Genomic DNA, 23,020 nt, shown 5'->3' with positions numbered 1-23,020 from the left:
TTCTGGAATACATTCTCCACAAATATCCAAATCTTCTCCAGTAGAATTGAACCACAGTTGTTTATAATGAAAACCAGCTCAACAGAGAATCTTTGAATTGGCTGTTCCTGTTTGCATGCTTCTCTATTCTGTCCCCCCACTCCTGTATACTAGATCACTTCCACAAATGCTTTATATCTGAAACCTTATTTCAGTTTTTTTCACAAGAAAATTCTAAACTAACACAAAGTTACTGGGAATAATTTTGGGGTAGTCAAAGATTTTTTGGTTGTAAGGATTAAGTTTTAGTCACTAATACATAGTGTCTGAGAATTGCTGAAGCTAATATTTTAAACTTTTCTGCAAAAACATTTCTTCTTCCTTAAACATTTATCACCAACAATTTAAAGACATTTATCAGCAACTTTTGGGACCAGAAGAAAATGAAAAACCATGTACATCTCTATGTAATGGTATTGACTCTGTGATAAAGGTAGTAGTGATATAAAACTAAGTGGGTGACTTCACAATAAATGGTAGAATATTTTGATAATAAATGTTATGTTTAGTTCTGTTGATACAAATATGGATGTTTCATTTGGAACTATCTATTTGTGGTGGTAAAAAACCAGCGTTATATGACTGCATTTATTATGTGACAAACAGTTTCCATTTTTGTATGAATTTTTATATACACTAAAACCCAGAGGGCTCTAAATTATAGAAAAAAATTCCATAATAAAATATTACTTTTCTCAGAATTTATACCTTGTATTTGCTAATTTTGACCAGATTACACTCTCATATGCATTCATGTAATTTAACAAATATTCACAGAGTAACAGTGCGGTGTAACTGGATGCTCATACTTCAACAATTCTTTATCCCTAAACCCAATAGCTGGTTTGTGAAGACTGAGTATCTGATTTAAAAATACCACTGAAGGAGTTCCCGTCATGGTGCAGTGGTTAGCAAATCCGACTAGGAACCATGAGGTTTTGGGTTCGATCCCTGGCCTTGCTCAGTGGGTTAAGGATCCGGCATTGCTTTGAGCTGTGGTGTAGGTTGCAGATGCGGCTTGGATCCTGCATTGCTGTGGCTTTGGTATAGGCTAGTGGCTACGGCTCTGATTAGACCCCTAGCCTGGGAATCTCCATATTCCACGGGAGCGGCCCTTGAAAAGGCAAAAGAGCAAAAAAAAAAAAAAATACCACTGAAGTTTAGAAAACATAAGGCTTTAACAGGTCAAGGCCTAGTTTTCTTGAAATCTGATGATATAGTAATGTGAGAATATCCTTGTGACACAGGAAAAACAAACAAGAAAAAATCCTTTTAATATGTCAGGTAAACCTCAAGGACTTACATATTTTTACTCCAGGTTTAATGATATAAAGCACTCTGGGATTGTCCACTGTGGCAAGTATCCAATTCTGCATGGACTACATTTCTCACTAAACTATTAATGGATACACAGTCAACTAGACAGGCATTAAGAAGCTATGCTTATTACTCATTTCTAGACTTTTCTATTTTTTTTTCTCACTGCATGTTTGCTGTTTCAATAAAAATTCACAGTGAAAGCAATAAGTGGTCTTCCCTACTAGTTTTTAGAATTATGGTTACTTCTGGAGAGGGAGAGAGGAAAATACGATGCTTGAAAGAAAATAAATCAATTTTATCCATAATATTTATTTTGTTAAAAACAAAGGTTGTTAAAAAACAAATACGGTAAAATTAATGTTTAAAAATGTATTATCAGATATATAGGGGTAAAAGTTAGGATATAAGCTAATTACATGACAAATGGATCCCAAATACAGAAGCTAAAAATAGGATGAAAGCTTATTTTCACTATACTGCATGATAGTGTAGAGGTAGAGTTCTGCTTCACAAAGGCAAGAAGGAATCTGACTTCCTTCTGTTTGAAGCTCTACCATTCAAATGGGCATTTGCCTGAATTGTGTAGTTGGAGCTGGTGCAATAGCAGCACTTCTGTCTCTAGCCTAAAAGAAAAGAACTAGAGAGGCAGTGGAAAGCAAACAATATTTTTCTGGAGAGATAATGTGGAGGTTGTACATGTCACTTCTACTCATATTCCATTGTAAAGATTGAGTCCTTGTCCACATGCAGTGCAAGGAGACTATGAAAAATGATCTTTAACTGGGCAGCAACATGCCTTGCTAAGGCTCTGAAAACATGAGTTGGTTTCTATTACAAAATGGAAAGGAGCCAGAATGAAATTTAGGGTGAATTTAGTTACTCCTAAAATACATGTTCATTACATTATGTGTTATGTAATTCATTTTTCTCTATTTCCCCTGTTTGAAATTTAAAATTTAAAAACAAAAGAAAAATACTTTGTTAATCACTTAAAGAGTTGAATGAATTTAGTAAGAACAAATCTTGTCATCTAATATACTTAATGGCAGTTTCTTTCCTTTAGTAAAGTGATAGAAAAGTAAACAGTGCAAATATAATATATCTGGATTTTTGTAAGGCACTAAGTAAATTCTGCTGCAATATTATTTTTTAAAATATGAGAGACTATAGACTGAATTATAGGTTGGCATATTAAGAGTTAATTAACTGCCAATCCAAAGTATATCTTTAATAGATCATGGTTAATATAAAGGCAATGATTGGTAGTGTCTTAGAGATTTTCATGTTGAATTATGCAATAAATGCTGCAAGAGATGAAAGTGAGGTGGGGATAGGAAAGTGAACTGATAGGTATTAAGGGTCTGCTATGTAGGTACTCATGAATTTTAAGTGTGTAATTTAATTTATTAAATTTCATTATGAAAGATAGAGATGTTATTATCACAATTTGCAGATAAAAGTGATCACATAACTAGCGTGAAAGATGTTTATTGAATGTTTGCAAGACAAATTTTGATAGCCAAAATATTGAATGCATGATCAGAATTATGAATTAAAAAGTATATGAATATATATGTAGAGAATTATACACTACATTTATATAAAAATCCTTATGTAAAAAAAACTTATGCAAATAGGATTTTTAAATATTTATTTTGGGAACAAAAGTGTAAAGTTTAAATCAACTGATAATTCAGTCTTAGTTTATAGTTAAGTTTTGTTTGCCAATAACAAAAGCTATTACAAATTTTTTCAGTAGAAACCCTGATACTGTATGGAACATGGGAGTAATATCTTCGTAATATTCTGTGTTAGTCACATAACTTGTACCTGTTGTGTTCATTTTGAGGGTCTGCATATTAAGAGGCACATTGACCTTGTGCATCGTGTCTGAGGTAAAGGGATCAAAATTTGAAAATTGTGCTATATGTAGAATGGTAGAAGGCACTGAGAATATTTAATATGTTAAAGGCTTGCTGCCTTAAAATGTTGAAGGATTTTACTGGGAAATATAGAGTATATTATATTTGTATACTATGTCATTCAGATATCAAAATTAAAACCATTGCTTTATAGGTAAGCAGATAATGACTTATATAAGGAAAACACTTTTAACAACTTTAATAATTATGGTTGGTCAGAAGTGTAATGTTACTTACTTCCTGTCAAGACAAGAGATTAAGCAGATTCATCTCTAAAGTGTATCTGAATTTACTGAGAGATGAGAATGGTAGTATGTGTCCTTTTTAACTTTAAGTTATATGAATTATTCCTACCCCATTCCATTTTTCTGTTATCTACCACTTCTTATTATTATCATGAATTAATGATATATACAAATAAAATATGATATATAATAAATGCACTTATCCCTCTATAAAATTTATATTTTAGATAATTTTTCAGAAGGGAATAATGGACAAGAATGATTATAGGAAATAATATAGCATTTTTCCAACAAAACTTGAGGACATAAAAGCAGAATTTTTCTCTTTTCCTTTTTTTTTTCCTCCAAACTTTTTGATATGGGAGGAATTCTCCCATATCAAACTAGGACCATTGGTCTTAAACTAGGACATCTGTGAATGCAAAAAATGTATTTTTTTGTTGCACAATGACCAAAAGATGGTATTGGAATTCATTTGTAGGTATTAGGGATGCTAATAGTGCTACCCAATCAATTAAGAAATGCTATAGAGATACTCCACTTTGGGAATGGACTTTTGCTTCATGTAGTCATTTAGGAATAATAATGTTGTCAGGTTTTGTTCCAGTTATGTACTGATAAGCAAGCAAGCCCATAGCCAGTGTCGGAGACAGATGCAGTGAGGGTAGAGAAAACTCAGGAGCAAAACAATAAAAATACACCGTCAAAGCTGACTCTCCCATCCAGTGAAAAGTGTCCTTCATGTGGATGGATTTGTCAACACCTCTATGATTCCTTGGGGAACTTTGGGAAGACTTTGAAATTTGCCCTTCACTTGGTAGTATGCTGCATCAACTGCTTATCCATTCAATGATCTCTCTAAAATTCTTTATCCATTCCCTTAAAAATGCATATCTCTAATTGTGTCAATTGGTGTTGTTCCATTATTATATCATTGTCTGTTCGGATAACCTGAATCACTCAGGATAAGAATTAACAGAATTAATCCAAAGGCTTTTAAAAGGCAATGTTTTCTGTAAAAAAACAGGTGAATCTATTATTGTAAATATTATTTTAGTAAATTCTGATTATTCATTCTACCTTGTTGTTCAGTTGAATAGAGACCAAGGCTGAGATTCAAAAGAAATATATTATATCACTATCAATTTGCTCTCTGGAAAAGTATTTTAATATCTCTTTGACTTAGTCATAAAATTGTGATGTAGAGATAATAATTGGTAAATATTGATTTTATAAAAATCAAGATATTTTATGAAGGAATTTTTAATGCTATACAAAATGTAATACTTTTTATTAAAGACCATTTTAGATTGTTCAGAATAACTTAACCACCAGGTGTCTGGTGGTTTTACTTTCTCATTTCAAGATGCCAAACTTGTAAGTAAAATTCTTCAGGATTGTGGGATTATCCTATAATAATTTCAGATATTGTTGTAAAAAAAGCACTGTCTCTAATAACACACACAAACTAAGCCAGTAAAAGAAAGTAAAGAATAGTATGTCTTAAACCCACTAACCCTGGGCTTTTTCTTCTCACAAGCAACACACACACACACCCCTACATACAGCTTGTGACACTTTAAAACTCTCATTGAAATTCAAATTATGATAGTAAACCATACAGAATAAACCAATGAAATCCATTCAGAGCACATAAAAAACAAATAAACAAAACACCAGACTTCAGCATTGTCAAAACTGTACTGCTGAGTTAAGAAGTCAGGCAAGAAAATCAATTTTCTCTAATGCATGAATTAAATGAATAAAAACTCAGTATGAAGAGAGGAAAAATAACCCAGCATTTCTAAATCAACCTAAAAATGTCAATACAAAAGGGGGGAGAAACAGTGTTCATCTGCATGTTTTTACTTATTTATTCAATAGACATTTATTAAGCAGCTACTAATGACTAGAAACAACATTGGACATTTGAAATTCAGAGCTACCTCTACTAGAAGTGTAAACATATGAACAAATACAATACGACAAAGGTTTTGAAAAGGGATAAAATTCATAGAAAATAGTTTTAAAAGGCACTTAATGCAGATTGGGGAGGTCTGGGGAAGGTTTCTTGGAAGAAGTGACATCTATATTAAGTCATGAAAGTGAAGAATGTATCAGTTAGGTGAGGTGGTATGAGCATCAGGCAGAAAAAGTGTGCAGGTGGGAGGTGAGAGCCTGAGCTGGCTTGTAATGCAAATTTGAAACAATATAGTGGATGGACGCCTAGCAAGAGATGAGGCTAAAAGTGTCCACAGATCATGATGTGTGCCTTTCTAAGTATTGTGAGGGTGATGTCCAGTAAGCATTTAAGGATCTTTAGCAAGGAACTAACCTTGTTTCATGAAGCACTAGTCACCGTATTGGTACAATTGATATGAGAATTTTTCTAGGTGTTGTATGCAACTCCCATGTACAATAAGAATAATACTAAATAGAAGAGTTTAAAGCTCTATTATATTACCTATGTTTTTATTAAAGGCATAATATAAAATTGGAAACCAAGATCTTCCGATCTTCCTATGTACTGGTACCACTAATGCGAGCCATGAGGTGATGGGAAAGGTTTTACTTTGGATTACTAATCCCCTTTTCTATACCATCTCATTGCCAGAAAAACTTGCAATTCCACATATAAAATTTCAGAGAGTCATAGCTACTCTATCATGCTAAAGAAGTAATAAGATTAAAATGAAAATGATTAGACTAGCTAGCAGTCATAAATATACATGTCAGAACTGAGCAGCAACTCGTTTACTGAGATAGATGTAGGATATTGTTAACCTAACAACTGGTGGATGTTATTAGGTATACAAATATAACCTATTTTTACATAAGGTTATGTAAAAATAACCTTCTACAAATTAGGTAGAATACATAAGAAACTATGTGTGCCTGTTTTGAAGGCAGTGATCTACAATGATAAGAATCTTGCATATGTTTCTTTGAAATCCTGAATAAAATTTTCTGACCACTGTGTCTGTGACAAGATCTTTGCAGTTAGACCAAATTGCTGAAACTGCATGAATACCTCAAATAATAGAAATTATATATATATTGGTCTTTTTTTAGGGCCTCACCCGCAGCATATGGAGGTTCCCAGGCTAGGGGTCTAATCGGAGCTGTTGCTGCCAGCCTACACCAGAGCCACAGCAAGGCCAGATCCAAGCCATGTCTGCGACTTACACCACAGCTCACGGCAATGCCGAATCCTTAACCCACTCAGCGAGGCCAGGGATCGAACCCACAATCTCATAGCATCTAGTCAGATTCATTTCCACTGTGCCACAACGGGAATGCCAAGAAATTATATTTGAAGAAAAATTTTAATAGCTACAAATTAAAAAAAAAAAAGCAAAACAAACACAGTCTGTAAATTCACCTCAGCCTACTGATCTCCTTACAGGTGTGTATTTTCTCTCACATCAAGACTTTTCCATGTGTCTGCTATGCCTGGCCCATTCATCTTCATGTCCTCTTTCCCCTATCTGTGTAGTTACTCCAGAAGGCTTTGTTTTATTCTGCAAGACACCATTGGATGCTCTTTTCCTTGTCTTTGTTTTCTTATTGGACTTATCTCTCTTCCCTCTTTAGATCATGAGCTTCTTAAGAAGCTTGTTCATTGTGAAAGAAAGAATAACCAGAACATGTGGACACTGCCAGCAGTGTTCCTCCTTGCCATGTTATCAGACAAACCACAACTTGTCAGTGTTTAAAACGTATAATGAGAGGCTCAATTCCCTTACCTCTAACTACTATTTTGCCATTTTAAAGAAAATTTTGTGCTTTGAAAGCAACATGCAACATGCAGTAAATAATAGTTAACCAGAATATTTTAAATAAATGATTTAAATTGTTGGAATTTCTAATTTTTCCATTCCCAAGTGATATACATTCCCCTGCCTCCCCCAAATAAAGCCTTATTTCAAATGGTTTGAATTTTTCTGTCAACACTTCAGGTTCAGTCTACATAGGATAGGAGTGCTATGACTATGGAGTGGAACCATATTTGTCTCTTCACCATCTGGTAGGTTTCACAGTCATAGTCATACAGAGATTTGGCTAAATCAAACTAAATCTAAGACATACCTGAATCCTTCTTTTTAAGGTGGGTGTTATTGATTTTGTTGCCATTCATTTGTTTGCTTTAACTTTAGCTGTCATTATTCTCTACAAATTTTAAGTAGTAATATGCAGGTTTTAAGTATGTCTGCTGCTATGCTATATTGGTTTACTACTGCAAATAATAGAAACACAGCTTGCCTGTCTATAGAACAAATTTAAAGATAGTGTGATAGTCATCTGTCAGAATTGCAAATGGTAATCCTTTATTTTTTATTTATTTAGTTACTTAATTTCCCCAATACATTATTTTTTTTCTACTGTACAGCATGGTGACTCAGTTACACATACATGTATACATTCTTTTTTCTCACATTGTCATGCTCCATAATAAGTAACTAGACACAGTTCCCAGTGCTACACAGCAGGATCTCATTGCTAATCCATTCCAAAGGCAATAGTCTGCATCTATTAAACCCAAGCTCCCAATCCATCCATCTCCCTCCCCCTCGGCAACCACAAGTCTGTTTTCCAAGTCCATGATTTTCTTTTCTGTGGAAAGGTTCATTTGTGCTGTATATTAGATTCCAGATATCAGTGATATCATATGATGTTTGTCTTTCTCTTTCTGACTTACTTCACTCAGTATGAGTCTCTAGTTCCACCCATGTTGCTGCCAGTGGCATTATTTTGTTCTTTTTTTTGGCTGAGTAGTATTCCATTGTGTATATATACCACATCTTCCTAATCCAATCATCTGTTGATGGACATTTGGGTTGTTTCCATGTCTTGGCTATTGTGAAAAGTGCTTCAATGAACGTGCAGGTGCATGTGTCTTTTTTAAGGAAAATTTTTTCTGGATACATGCCCAAGAGTGGGATTGCTGGGTCATATGGTAGTTCTATGTATAGATTTCTAAGGTACCTCCATACTGTTCTCTATAGTAGTTGTACCAGTTTACATTCCTACCAACAGTGTAGGACAGTTCCCCTTTCTCCATCCCCCTCCAGCATTTATTTGTAATGTAATCCTTTAAAGTAAACAGATGGTTTGCTTTCATAGCTCTCTGTCTGTTAAGAGGTAAATCTTCCACTAAATTTGAAAACTGTCTTTACTCTATCAGAAGAAGGGTACGCCTGGGAAGGTCTTTGTGGAATAAAAGGGATTATACTTCCTCTTTAGAAAGGACAACTTTTGAATTAGCTACAAAATCCTCTCCAAAAACTTCCTGCCTTGAGAGTGCTGACACAGAGTACAGAACATCTACATGCTTACTGTGTGTGATCTTCTGGTCTCCCCATGTGCTATTGACTTATGCATTTGCAAGCATTTTGGAGCAAGTTGAGTACTTTTCATGGAAATGTAGTTTATTTACAATCATCAACACTGTTGCTGTGGTGTCTAATATCATTTTATAACACTTTTATGCATATTTTCATTCCGACCAGTTGGAAACAGACCTTCCCATTACACTGGTACTTTGCCATCATTATTTAACTTAAAAATAAGCGAATGAAACGAAAAAAAGAAAGAAAAAAATTTTAGGTCAAATCAAACCAGAGAATCTTATAATCTTAAAGTTATATAAAAATGGCAGTAGGGTTTTTGAGAACAAATTATTTTTTTTTTCTTTGCAGACAATGACTAATAGTTTTAAAACCTTCCTAGATAGAAACATTCTTTGTCCATCCCTGCCTTTTGGGGGAGCCTATCCATAGATAGAATATTACTTCCTATAGTATTTCTTACGTGTACATGTGCTAAATGATGCAGTGCCTTATGTCAAAAGATAATAATATAGATTTAGAGCTGAGAAGAGAAATAATTTAAATAAGCAAATTTAGTATTTTTTAAGGAAAAGAGAATCATGCCTCTATACTAAAACTAGTTCATCATGAAAAATGTGAGCTTTTTTACCTTGCTCATATAAACAAATTTTATCATTCATAATAAAATATGCAGAAAATGTATGATGAGAGCTGGTCCATTTTGATAGAGCAATAAATAACCTAACATTGTGCAATAAAAAAAAATGAGAATAGTTCATCAGGAAGAGATACTTTCAATGGCATATTGCGGAAAACAAACAAACTTGTTTTCTAAAGCTACTCCACATGCTACAGACTAATTTATGATTACATTATTATTTCTCTCTAGAATTTAAAATAGCATGGTTGGAAGAGATTTTATACTTATCAGGAGTTCTAAATCCTTAAATTTTCAGTGCTTTGCATTTTCAATTCTTTATATACTAAGAGGAATAAAATGTTCAGAGCTCTCTCCTTATTTTTATTTCTGTTCAGAGATGCTGCAGGAGCTGTCACAAAGAGGATTATCCAAACATGTGCTGAATTTAAAGCATGTGTATGGATAGAGAAATATATGATTCAGGAGGAAGAACAATACCTCCTGTATGAATATGTTTTTATCACTATAACTGATTCCATGCAATCATTATAATGCAGATGAGTTGGAAGCAACTAAATATTGTGAGCTTCAAGCACCACATAATTAAATAAACACATTGTCCTTTGTGTTTCCAGGAAAGTGGCTGTAGAACTGCAGCCTTTGGCAGTTTGCCAGGGCTAGTGGGCATCTGTGGCAGGTTATTTTAGTTCTCTAATGAATGAAAACTACATTTGACAAATGGTCTCACACTCTGAAGTGTGAGGGGAAAGGAAAAAGATATGGGTCAATGTGCATTAGTTCAAATTAGTTCTTTATAAAACATTGATATGTTATCCCAACAATATTTTGTGAAATACCCCAGCTGTATAATGAGGCACATATTTCTTACTGTCACACTATATCGCAGGCTATGGCAAGAACACAGTACAAATGTGTGTCCAGATCGAAGTCATTTGCTAGTATCTGAAAGTGCAACAATTGGGCAGAGTGTGAGGTTAGGTAAAAAGAGATGAAGTGGGGCTGTGTTAGAAGCAGGAGGCAAACTGTAAAGTAGGTATGATTTTGTAGGAAGAGAGCAGATTGAATTCCAGAGAGATATCAACAATATGACCAAAACGTGCATCTGTCTTCAGACAAGAGGCAAGAGAGAACAAATATTCTAAGTGATAACCAAAAAGCCACATGAATACAAAGTTGTTTCTCAGTGATTTATGTGACGACATCCAAACATGACATAAACCAACTAAGAATAACTCTAAATACATGGGAATGGTAAGTTCTCTACCCACTCTTCAATATTCTTATGACTCTGACCACTTTAACAATTACTTAGAAGAGAGATTCTTAACCTTGGTGGTATTGACACTTTGGGCTGGATAATTCCTTCTTATGAGGGCTGTCCTCTGTATTCTTGGATGTTTATTACCATCGATGTTGTCTACCCACTAAATGACAGTAGCACAACCCCTAATTATGACAACAAAAATGTCTGCAGACATTGCTAAATGTCACTGGAGGACAACATCCTGTTGAGAAACACTGATTTAGAGTCTCTATCTGCCTCAAATATTACACTATTCCTAGGACAAGAAAGGCTTAAGGAATTGTACATTAGCATTATTGGTTTTAGCATTAAATCTTGCTTCTCATAGATTACGCTTGAGCCTAAGTTCAACTTCATGAAAATCAGATTCTAACCTGTGCTTCATTTTCATAAAAAGTGGACTTCTCCAGTATTACTCATGCCTGTGTCTCTATACTATTAACCTGAAAATGATGCCACCATTCTGGTAAATAAATCAGTTCCTTACTTCTACCAGGTGTTATTCTTCTTTCTTTCCAAGAATTCAGTAGTTTTCGTCCCCGTTGTACTAATAATTGCCATTTAGATATTCAAGATGAATTTAGCTGATATTGCTGTCTTCTTTACCTAAAATACAAAGTAGGATACATATATATTTCACAATATGACTGTGGATAGAGTTTTATATATTCTCCAATGAGAAAAATAGAAAGACTTATTGTCAAGAACCAAGTTAAGAATGAGACTATCTACATCTAGCCTGACCAAGGCAGTCATAATGCTCTCCATACTGTTTTCCATAGTGGCTCCATTGATATCATCTCATCTTTCCCTTTTGTTCTATTCCTGTCACTTTCTTTACTTTGCCCTGCACTGGCGACCAAACTTTGTACTCAATTGAGAAATTAGATCTAATCAGACATTTACTCTTACCTTCCCATTATAGAACTGTCAACTCACCTGCATCTGTAAACAACTGCACTGATTATACCTCGGTTACTTTGGATAAAGTATCTCTCTTCCAATTCAACATGTGAGGTATAACCTGGATTCTACCTTCTCAAAACATGACCTCTGTGATTAGCCACTTATCTCCTGTTCCTCCAGGGAGGAAAAAACAGCCTGAACTAAGATTATCCATGGAATCACAAAGAATGAGCAGATGAAAGGAGCAGATGAAAGATGTGGTGGAGGCACATCAATAGGAATTATTGATTTATCTCATTTGGAATTTAAAGGAGAAGAATATAGTGAAGATCAGCACTAAACAAGTAGAGAGATACCATGGATTAGACTTGAGCAAATAAGAGATGGACCATTAATCTTATGATATACGATTGATACACACACACACACACACACACACACACACAAAATTACTATCTATCTTTCCCATGTGGAAAAAGTCTTTGTATCTTTTAACGTATTTAAGAGCTTTCTAATACATCTGTGAATTCTCCAATAATGTTACTTTTGGAAGGATCTTTTACTGTTCCTACCTGTGGCAGAACCTTTGTCATAGTCTATTTAAAACTGTGAAAAAAATGCTCATTATCACTAATTAGAGAATTGAAGGTCAAAACAACAATGAAGTACTACCTCACACTTGTGAGAATGGCCATCATCAATATGTCTACAAATAACAAATTCTAGAGAGGAGAAAAGGGAAACTTCCTACACTGTTGGTGGGAATATAAATTGGTACAACCACTGTTATAAACAGTATATACGTTCCTCAGAAAACTAAATATAGAACTATCTTATTATCCAGGAATCCCACTCCTGAACATTTGTCTGAACAAAATGACAATTCAAAAAGATACATGTTAATTGCAGCATTATTCACAATAGCCAAGACATGGTAACTGTCTCTAACTGTCCATTGAAAGATTAATGGATTAAGAAGAAATGGTACGTGTATATAATGGAATACTAACTCGGCCATAAAAAAGAATGAAATAATGGCATTTGCAGCAACATGGATGCAACTAGAGAGTCTCACACTAAGTGGGAGGAAATCAGAAAGAGAAAGATAAATACTGTAGGATATCACTTATATGTGGACTCTAAAATATGACATAAATGAATCTATCTCAAAAGAGAAATAGACTCACAGACATAAAGAACATACTTATGGTTGGCAAGGGGGAGGGGGAAGGAAGTGGGATGTACTAGGGTTAGAAGATGCAAACTATTACATTTAGAATGTATAAGCAATGAGGTCCTACTGTATAGCACAGGGAACTATATCCAGGCTCTTGGGATAGACCATGATGGAAGATATTATAAGAAAGGGAAGGTATAGATATAAGTGACTCTGTCACTTTGCTGTACAGCAAAATTGGCACAACATTGTAAATCAACTATACTTTAATAAAAAAATTTAAAAATAAAAAATAAACTAAAACTGTGCTCTATGCATAAGGGTAGTTCATATATTAACCTTGGTAATGAAATCTCTGTTTTTCTCTTTATGATGGTATATTTTCTTATACTATGTTATAATAATTCTAAGGGCTTTGGAGGAAAAAATATTTTTAAAAATCTAACCTGAACATGTTATAATCATAATTAAGTTTCATATATTCCAATGATTATTAACTCTTCCAGTGTAGAGTTTGATAACATTTATTCCCTCCCCATTGAGTTATTATATCAAAATGTTAAACTTGTTTTCCATTTTCCTAGATTGTTTTTTTTTTCTTGGACAGAATTCTCTTCCCAGTGCCTAAGTTTTATTTAAAAAGTTCAATGTGTTATAACCAATTTAATTTACTTGGTTCTTTTATAAAATTTATAGATAGATAGACTTGATCTCTATTTCAATTTGAAGCATGTCAGCAGAATTTAAACCTGTTAGTTTCTACCAATTGTCAATATTTATTGATTTAGCAATCTTGAAAGTATAGCATTGCTTCTACATACACAAATACTAACACACAATGATTACAAATTTTTGTAAACTTTCACAAAATGTAAGGATTTACAAAGTGCCATGATCACATCTTCATGTATATAATTATTTGTGTATGCACACTTCTTTTTGTATAAGCTGTATGTCATGGGCTTGGAAGAAGGCAGTGAAAAAGGACCAATGAAAAGTACCAATGGAAGCAAGCCAATATTTCATATGATAATAAGTTAATGCAGTTGAAAAAATTTTTAAATCAGTGTTCTCTCTTATTTGACCAGCCTCTGTGGTTTAATGAGCGTATATCAATTTCTTAGGACAGTATTGGTTTCAAATTGTGTGCCGTTTTCCCCTGAGCACACTTAAATTATTGCTTGAAAGCTTGATTTTGAATATATTGCTATTCTATCTCAACCTCAAATTCAACTTTTAAGTTTCTATAATCAAACATATTCTGAATCTGCATTCTAAAACATTTCATATGATTAAACACTTTAATAAAGACCCCAAGGTATGGTGAATGCGCTCTTTTTGTTTTTTGTTGGGGAGGGGGGTCCTGCACTCGCAGCATGTGGAAATTCCTTGGCCAGGGATTGAACCTGCACCACAGCAGTGACCCAGGCTGCTGCAGTGACAATGCTGGATCCTTAACCCGCTGAATCCTCCATTTCTTAATTTCCTTACACTGTAATATCCATATATGCTGTTCTCAATCCAAAACCTGATGATGAAAATGTAAATAATTCCCTCGAAAAAAAATCATAGAAAAAAAAATCATAGAGAAAGTGAGATAACTTGAGATTACCAAAATTGTTAAAGGAATGTAATAAGTGGAGCTCCCATGGTGGCTCAGTGGTTAACGAATCTGACAAAGTAACCGTGAGGTTTCGGGTTAGATCCTTGGCCTCTCTCAGTGGGTTAAGGATCCGGTCTTGAGGTGAGCTCCGGGTGTAGGTCACAGATGTGGCTCGGATCCCACGTTGCTGTGACTATGGTGTAGGCCGGCGGCTACAGCTCTGATTAGATCCCTAGCCTGGGAACCTCCATATGCTGCAGGAGTGGCCCTAGAAAAGGCAAAAAGCCAAAAAAAAAAGGAATGTAATAAGCTTTTAGACTTGTTTAGAGTAGAGGTGATCACATCATACTGACAAATTTTTCTAGGTCTTAAACTGCTTCTTAACTCTTCCTCCAAGATGTTCATTTCTCCCTTATTTGTATGTTCAGGAAATTTTATATATTGTATATATATTTTGAATTTTATGAAATATTGAAGTTTGGAATAAAGCCAGTTTTAAAAAATTAATTTTGGTTTATTGTTTTGAAAGAGTCACAATAGCAAAACCATTATCTGTATCTTTGTAAAACTATGTTATATCTTAAATTTTAAGCTCTTGGTTTGACATAAAAACTTCTTGGAATAAAAGTTCTCTAAAGCATGAATTGAACCCTTGGAAGTTCCCTTAATTACAACGAATTATAACAATAATTTCAAATTATGTCACAACTCAAAAATTTTCAAGAGTAAAATATAGTGTTAGTTATAACCACATAAGATTCTGTAATAATATGTTGAAAGAATTACATTCTTTAAAAATATATTTATTAAAACAGGTCAAAATTTAATTTTTGTATTTCTTTTGTAACTACTAAAAAGCCTAGTGACTGTGAGTCTTAGTGACTATTCAGAAAGTAATTTCTTACGCCCCCAACTTTACATATAGGAAGTATCAAGAATAGAATCCTATTTATTTTCATTCTCTCAGCCATCTTATAAAAATGGCATGCATTGCCCTTACAGTTTTCCAAGCAAGGATTATGAGGTACACTTATTGGTCTCAGCAAAGCAATAAAAGAGGAGTTAGCATAAACCAGTGATTTGGCAATTAGATACAGATTTTTTTCTTCTGCCTTCATCACTTGTGCATTTTGTCACTTGAGAATTACTCATTTTCTATGACCCTGAGCATTTCCATCTACAAAATATCTTGTTTAATACAATCTATCCAGAGGATCTTCAGGAAATATTAAAAGATGATAAATGGTAAAGGTAGACATGCCTCTTACCTATTGACTACAGAATGTGCTGTGTGATTGAGTAAACAAAAGGCTTTTAAATCATGAATGGGCTCAGAAAACTGAACATAGAACTACCATATGACCCAGCAATCACACTCTTGGGCATATATCCAGACAAAACTTTCATTGAAAAAGATATATGCACTCGTATGTTCATTGTAGCACTGTTCACAACAGCCAAGACATGGAAACAACCCAAATGTCCATTGACAGATGACTGGATTAGGAAGACATAGTATATATACACAATGGAATACTACTCAGCCATAAAAAATAATAATGCCATTTGCAGCAACATGGATGGAACTAGAGACTCTTATACTGAGCAAAGCAAGTCTGAAAGAGAAAGAAAAATACCATATGATATCACTGATACCTGGAATCTAATATATGGCACAAATAAACTTTTCAACACAAAAGAAAATCATGGACATGGGGGACAGACTTGTGGTTGCCGAGGGGGAGGGAGTGGGATAGACTGGAGTTTGGAGTTAATAGATGCAGACCACTGCCTTTGGAATGGATTAGCAATGAGATCCTGCTGTATAGCACTGGAAACTATATCAAGTCACTTATAATGGAGCATGATAATGTGAGAAAAAAGAATATATATGTATGTGTGACTGGGTCACCTTGCTGTACAGTAGAAAATTGACAGAACACTGTAAACCAGCAATCATGGAAAAAAATAAAAATAATTTAAAAATAAATAAATAAATAAATAAATCAATAATGAATGGGGCTTCCCCCCCATTTTCGTAGCAATATTCACTGCATTATTCCCTGTTTATGTACAAGTTGGACATGATAGAAAATACACTCAGAGACAGTGAACATCTACATATTTGTCCGATGTGCTTGCTATCTAAATTTGTTCATTCTCTTCTGCTATTTCCTACTGTTCCCACAGGTGTGTGGAGAATAGCACATAGAAATTTATATGTATTTTAACTTTTCATATACTATGAGGTTATTCTAAAATTGTTTTCCTCTAATAATATTATTCTTTGTACTTTTATATAATTTTCATTTCATCTCTCTCCAGATGTATTTTATTTAGCTTTTTTTTTTTTTCCCTTTATATGGCTGTACCTTTGGCACATGGAAGTTCCTAGGCTAGGGGTCGAATCAGTGCTGTAGCTGAGGCCTACACCACTGCTGTAGCAATGCTGGATCCAGGCTGCATTTGTGACCTATGCTTCAGCTTGCAGCAATGCTGCATATGTAACCCGCTGAGCAAGGCCAGGAATGAAACTGCATCCTTACAGAGAAAACTTCGGTCCTCAACCCACTGAGCCACAATGGGAGCTCCCAGATGTGTTTTAGACATTGGACATATTTTAGGAGTGGTTTTATTTGTTTGTTTTTGGCATTGCTCTTGTGGCACACAAAGTAGTATTCTAATTGTCTTGGAAAGGATAATAATGCATCTTCCAAAAGTAAGAACCAAGTTTATACATGAGTATGGTTGGCTTTTTCAGAAAAACTAAAATCATTTCAGAGGTTGCTAGACAAACCCTTAAACTCAGCACCTTTCTGAAATTCAGCCAACATTTTAAAATAAATGTACTTAACTAAAATTTGAAAATATTTGAATCTCCATTAAATTAATAATCTATAGAATTTTTAAACATAGCCTCTGTTATTTTGCTCTATTATATGTGATGCAATACTTTCAGCCTTACTTTATACTCTCAGGATAAAGAGTTACATCTTTTTAAATTTACCTCAGTTCTTATCTTTTTATATGAATTTATTATTTTCATTATAATATGAGAGAGCCATTATTTACTAAAATGCAGCTATCTGATATTTATTGAAATAAACATCTATTTCTGATATTGTTTGTCAGTATCTAAGAAAAAGAATTGCTATCATTCTCTGTCTTTGCCCTTTCCTTTTGTGTTGGTTTTTAATTATTCTAACTTTTGCCTTCAATGCATGTTTTCTCATTTTAAAATTAGTTTTTAATGTTTATTTATTGAAAATACTAATACACAGGAGTTCCCGTCGTGGCACAGTGGTTAACGAATCCGACTAGGAACCATGAGGTTGCGGGTTCAGTCCCTGCCCTTGCTCAGTGGGTTAGCGATCCGGCGTTGCCGCGAGCTGTGGTGTAGGTTGCAGATGTGGCTCGGATCCCGCGTTGCTGTGGCTCTGGCGTAGGCCGGTGGCTACAGCTCTGATTCAACCCCTAGCCTGGGACCCTCCATATGCTGCGGGAGCGGCCCAAGAAACAGCAACAACAACAACAACAAAAAAGACAAAAGAAAATACTAATACGCAGAAACAGCATTTTGCAAAAATATCCAGCAAATAGTGAAAAGTCCTGGAAAGTTAATAGTTAGAAATAAAAAAACAGACCCTACAAGTAACAAGCATTTTTCCTATTTCTACTATACCTGAGAGAAGATTTCATTTTATATGTATAAAACAGTCTATTGTATGCATTAAACCAACTTTATGACAACAGGGAATCTCTGTAGGCCTAAAAAGTCATCAATAAAATATTTATAAGAAAAAATTGCTAGTGAGAAATTTGCTCCCTGGTTCATCCCATGTTATAGGTGATGACTTCAGCCATTTTCAAGTTGCAAAATACAGTTTATTACCATAAAACCTTCCTCATCATAAAGTGAAGTGCTTTCCAAATTGATACCTGTTATTGCCCTGCAAGGATGTAATGCCCATCTCCACTCAGATCTCAAACAGTTAATGTTCAGCATTTGGGACCAATTTGGCTGACATGAAAGAGTCCCTGGAGTGATAACCGCTCCTTTCCAGTGATCTGTATATCACTGCATTTAAGTTTTAGAATGCCAGGAGTGCTTCAGACTTGAATTTATTTTGTTACTGGGCTTAATGCACCCACTTGAATATTTAGATGAATCGCTTTTCTGTCAAACAAATTTGTCTTTTGAATATCAGGCACTTAAATATAATGCTGATAAATAGGCAAGAGATAAAATTATGTTCTGCTTGATCAGAATTTTTATTTTTTCCACTTATTCTGGAACCACTAAAATTTGAATAATTCTTCAAATCTTTATTGGAGTGGAAAAAGTATAGATAAATATGAAGTCAACCTTGATTTTCCATAGCTGGGTTTCTGTGGCTGTCATATATGGCCGTGGAGCTCAAGCACTATATAACTTTAAGGAAGACTGGTGACTTCTGCTCTTTACAAAGGATGTCCCCTGCATCTAGATAATGCAGAACTGGCACAAAAGTACATGGAGGCACTGCTGCAGATAGATAAGAAGCAAGTAAGAAGTTTGATTAAACCATCACTCTAAATTTCATGGTTGGTTAAATGGGTAAATCAGGCCTTTACCTTCTTTGATTTGCCTTCTCAATGGCATCTGTTCCTAGGCTAAAAAAGCCAAAAATACTTTGAGTTCCTCTAGTTAAATCGCCTTACCATGTAGGAGTAAACTCAAGTCCCTACTCATCAAGGGGCTGAACTAAGTTAAGTCCTATAGGTAGTTTAATGGTTTTCAAAACCAGACCTAAAACCCAGCCTATAGTCTTCTTTTCCAATGATTTGTTTTCAAAACTCTCTTCATCTTATTAATATGTTGACAGCCTACTCTCCCTTGATTATAAGAGACATCACAGGGAAGTGACCTTACAATAATAGAGTTGTGGTTTTAGTCTCTATTGAAGTCCATTCTGCTATAGGGATTCCACAGTTTTGATCTTGGCTTGTTAACCTCATTAGCATTGATTCTCAACACCTGCGCCTGTGGTTAGTTGGGGACCTAGGGTGTGTGACATCTTTGTACCAGAGCCCACTATCAATAATCATTTCCCCCATGATCTAATGGAATATAGAAAGTTAGAAATAGTAAACCCATAATCATGCATGGATGTTGAACGTGTTATAAAGACTTAATTTACATACACAATTTATAATATTTCATATAATAGAGATTTTGGACAATAGGTAAAGTAATGGTGAATAAAGTTAATTCTCTTTTTCCTTTTTTCATAGTGAGGTTGAGGGGGTTTTGTTTATTTTCCTAATGAGATAGTGATTTACATGTTTTAGAGAACTGCTTACTCTGTGCCCTCAGTGCATGGTTTCAGCCTTGCACATCTGAACTGGAGGCGTGCATGAGTCCAGAGCAGTTGTGCGCATCTAGGCAAACCTTTTTGCCATTGCTTTTCCTTGGAATGATAATCCACATGCCGGGATTTCAAATGAGTTGAATACACATTTTCTTGATTAATGGAAAATGGCAGAGTGTAGGAGACTGAAACAGTTCGTGCTTTGCTTGATTAATTAATAAGGGACTCTCTTTTCCCAGCTTTGACTCATTATGCTAATGAAGTGTCATCAATTAAGGCTTTCCCTTGATTATTGAATCTGTCAGGTAGTGCTCAGTGAAAATGCTGCATTCCTTTGCTGTCTGGGTGGAATTGCCGCTACAGCTTTTTATGAACTGCTCCTTCCATTAGCTGCTATTTGTTCTATTTTCTCATTATTTTATCTTTTTCTTGACCTTAAGAGAGGTGACTATGGAAAGCTTGGAATGAGCTGGAAAATATTATCTCTGGAAATATGGGTCAATAAATAGTATTAACAGAAAGAAATACACCACTCTTCAATCAGAACTCATTTGTAATTATTAATTATATAGTAAAAAATTAATCAAAAGAAAACGTTGAACTTTCTGAAGTCTTTGGCATTGTCATTAGATTAGATAAGCAGTTCAGAAATACTTAATCATTAACCATTTCTACCCTACTATTCAAATTAAATCTTAAGAGAAAGGGTTTTTGTTTTTGTTTTTTTCTGAAGAAATATCTTGAGAACAAAAGAGTGCATATTTAAATGCTTTGTTGTCTTAGATAAAATTCTAATTTGTTTACACATATTACTTAGATTTGGATCCACTTAAAAATGACAAAAATGTGAAGAGAGTAGAGTATAACCAAGTACAGCCTCTAGATTAGGTTTAGGAAACACTTTTATATGTCTTAGTGGCTTTTGCTCCTCAGCGCTGAAGCTTTTGATATGGACCAATTTTGTACACTCATGTTATCTAATTCACTTTTTAGGGAGCACGTACTTTAAGATTAGGTAGTCCCCATTAAGGAGGGACTATTAAACCATCTATAGAGATTGTAAGTAGTAGAATACCTAAATAAGACACTTGTAAACACTCTCTCATCCACTTTTGTTAACTGACAACATGGGGGAGCAATAATAATGAATTTGGTTAGTTTTTCATTTCACTTCACCTAACATTAAAAATATCTTTAGAGTTTTATAATCTCCAGCCTTGAAAAAAAATTTTCAATTAATGATGTCATCTGTTTAAATAGTTCAACAATTTCTTAGTTTCCGTAACTGTAGAATGAGGAGATAGTAATCATACATAGCTATTTTTCTGGAGATATGGGATGTAAATACATGGAAAAATAAATGGAATACTCTACTACTTCCTTTTAGAGAAGACATTTTTATTCTGGTGCTATGAGTTTTAAAATTAGAGGAAGACATTTGATGGAGCTCATTGCTGAGTATATTGATGCTTTGTTACCTCTATCAGTTATACTAAAGTTTATTTCTCTTTACAGAGAGCACTCCTTTTCTTTGCTTTGAGGGAATAATGTTTTCTTTTTCTCCACATCCTAGATGCACTCTGTCTTTGGGTCACATCTTTAACTGTTTCTCTGTATCCTAAATTTGTAACAGCACTAAAGAAAGACTGGTACATAAAAAGAACTAAGTGTGCTGCTGTGCAGAGATAGTACTCACAACCTCAACATGGAACACCTGTATTATCTTCTCAGAAGGATCTTGGTGAGAGATAAATCTAAGAAGTCTAAGGGTGGACAAGTGGGAGGTTGGTAATCATCAGAATTCAGGCCTGAAATTTTAACAATACTATTCCTTTATGGGACTAGTCACAAGCAGCAGATTCTCTGCATGTGGCCATGCACAGGGGCAATCCACTCAACCCTTGGAGCCAGTACTCCATTTCATAGTCATACTTGCATTTGTGCCGTATGGTGTGGAGAAGTGATAAATAACCTCCTAAAACAGAAAGTGGTGGAAGATTTAATTACCCAGCTAAAGAAAAAAAAATAGTTTAAGCTTTATAAACTGCAATGGATGCATTCATTGTATTCATTTTAGTCTATTTGTTTGGTTTCTGACATCAAAACCATGAAACTAGATAGGATAAGATGGGATGAATTTTTTTTTTTTTTTTATAATCAAGTTTCTCTAAGTTTCTTCTTTTTAACAGTAAAACTTTACTTTCATAGTAGAAAACAGCTTCTGCTCAATTTTTCACCAAAGTGTACATGTTCCTGCTGTCATTAAATTTGAAGTTGTAGGACTGTTATATTTATAACACTGCAGTGTTGTTTGAGTAAGAGAAATAGAAGTGTACCATAGATTTGAGAATATGAGATATGATTCTGTCATTCATAACTAAAGTCATGCCTGCTGTATAACAATGTCATTGTATCCTGCCTGGTTTGAAATACAGAATATAATGTGTGTAGAAAGGAATGCTATATTTATACAATTGATTAATTTTAATTATTCCTAGCAAAATAGACTTTAAGGCCTGACCTGAATTATACATGAAGTATGCAGAACAGCAGATTAAAAAAGCATTTTTCAAATGGACAATATCATGTGTTTAGGTCAGTAACCAAGAGTTAACTAAAAAGGAAATAGGATATAATAAGTTTAACAAACATGTATCACAAGAAAACATTTTGCCCTGCTTGATACCAAATGGTCAGTTATTCCTCTAATAAACTTCCTTCTTGGTAGGAAGTGACCATTTTGTTATATGCTGCATAAAGCAGTTAAATAGACAGATCCTGGAGCCAAATAACCTGAGTATGAGTCCTAGCCCTTCTCCCCCTTAGCTTTGTGAACATGAGCAATCTATTTAATATTTCCATGCTTCATTGCAACTTCCATAGTTAAAGTAATACCTACCCCATTCAGTTGTTGCAAGGATTAAAGGAGTTATTGGATATAAAGTTCATAGAAGTATGCTAGCACTGATTAAATGCTATAAAATTTTGCTATTAGAATATATGGCATTATATTACATTGAAAATTTTTACTGAGTTTTAAGATCAGATGGATGGGTGTTCATATTCTATATTATTATTTTTTTTGTTTTTATTTATTTATTTTTTGTCTTTTTAGGGCCACATCCATAGCATATGGAGGTTCCCAGGCTAGGAACTGAATTGG

The sequence above is a fragment of the Phacochoerus africanus genome, chromosome 9, assembly GCF_016906955.1.
Source record: "Phacochoerus africanus isolate WHEZ1 chromosome 9, ROS_Pafr_v1, whole genome shotgun sequence".
Classification (NCBI taxonomy): Eukaryota; Metazoa; Chordata; class Mammalia; order Artiodactyla; family Suidae; genus Phacochoerus; species Phacochoerus africanus.
The sequence above is the reverse complement of the archived record's forward strand: the minus strand, read 5'-3'. Positions refer to the sequence as shown.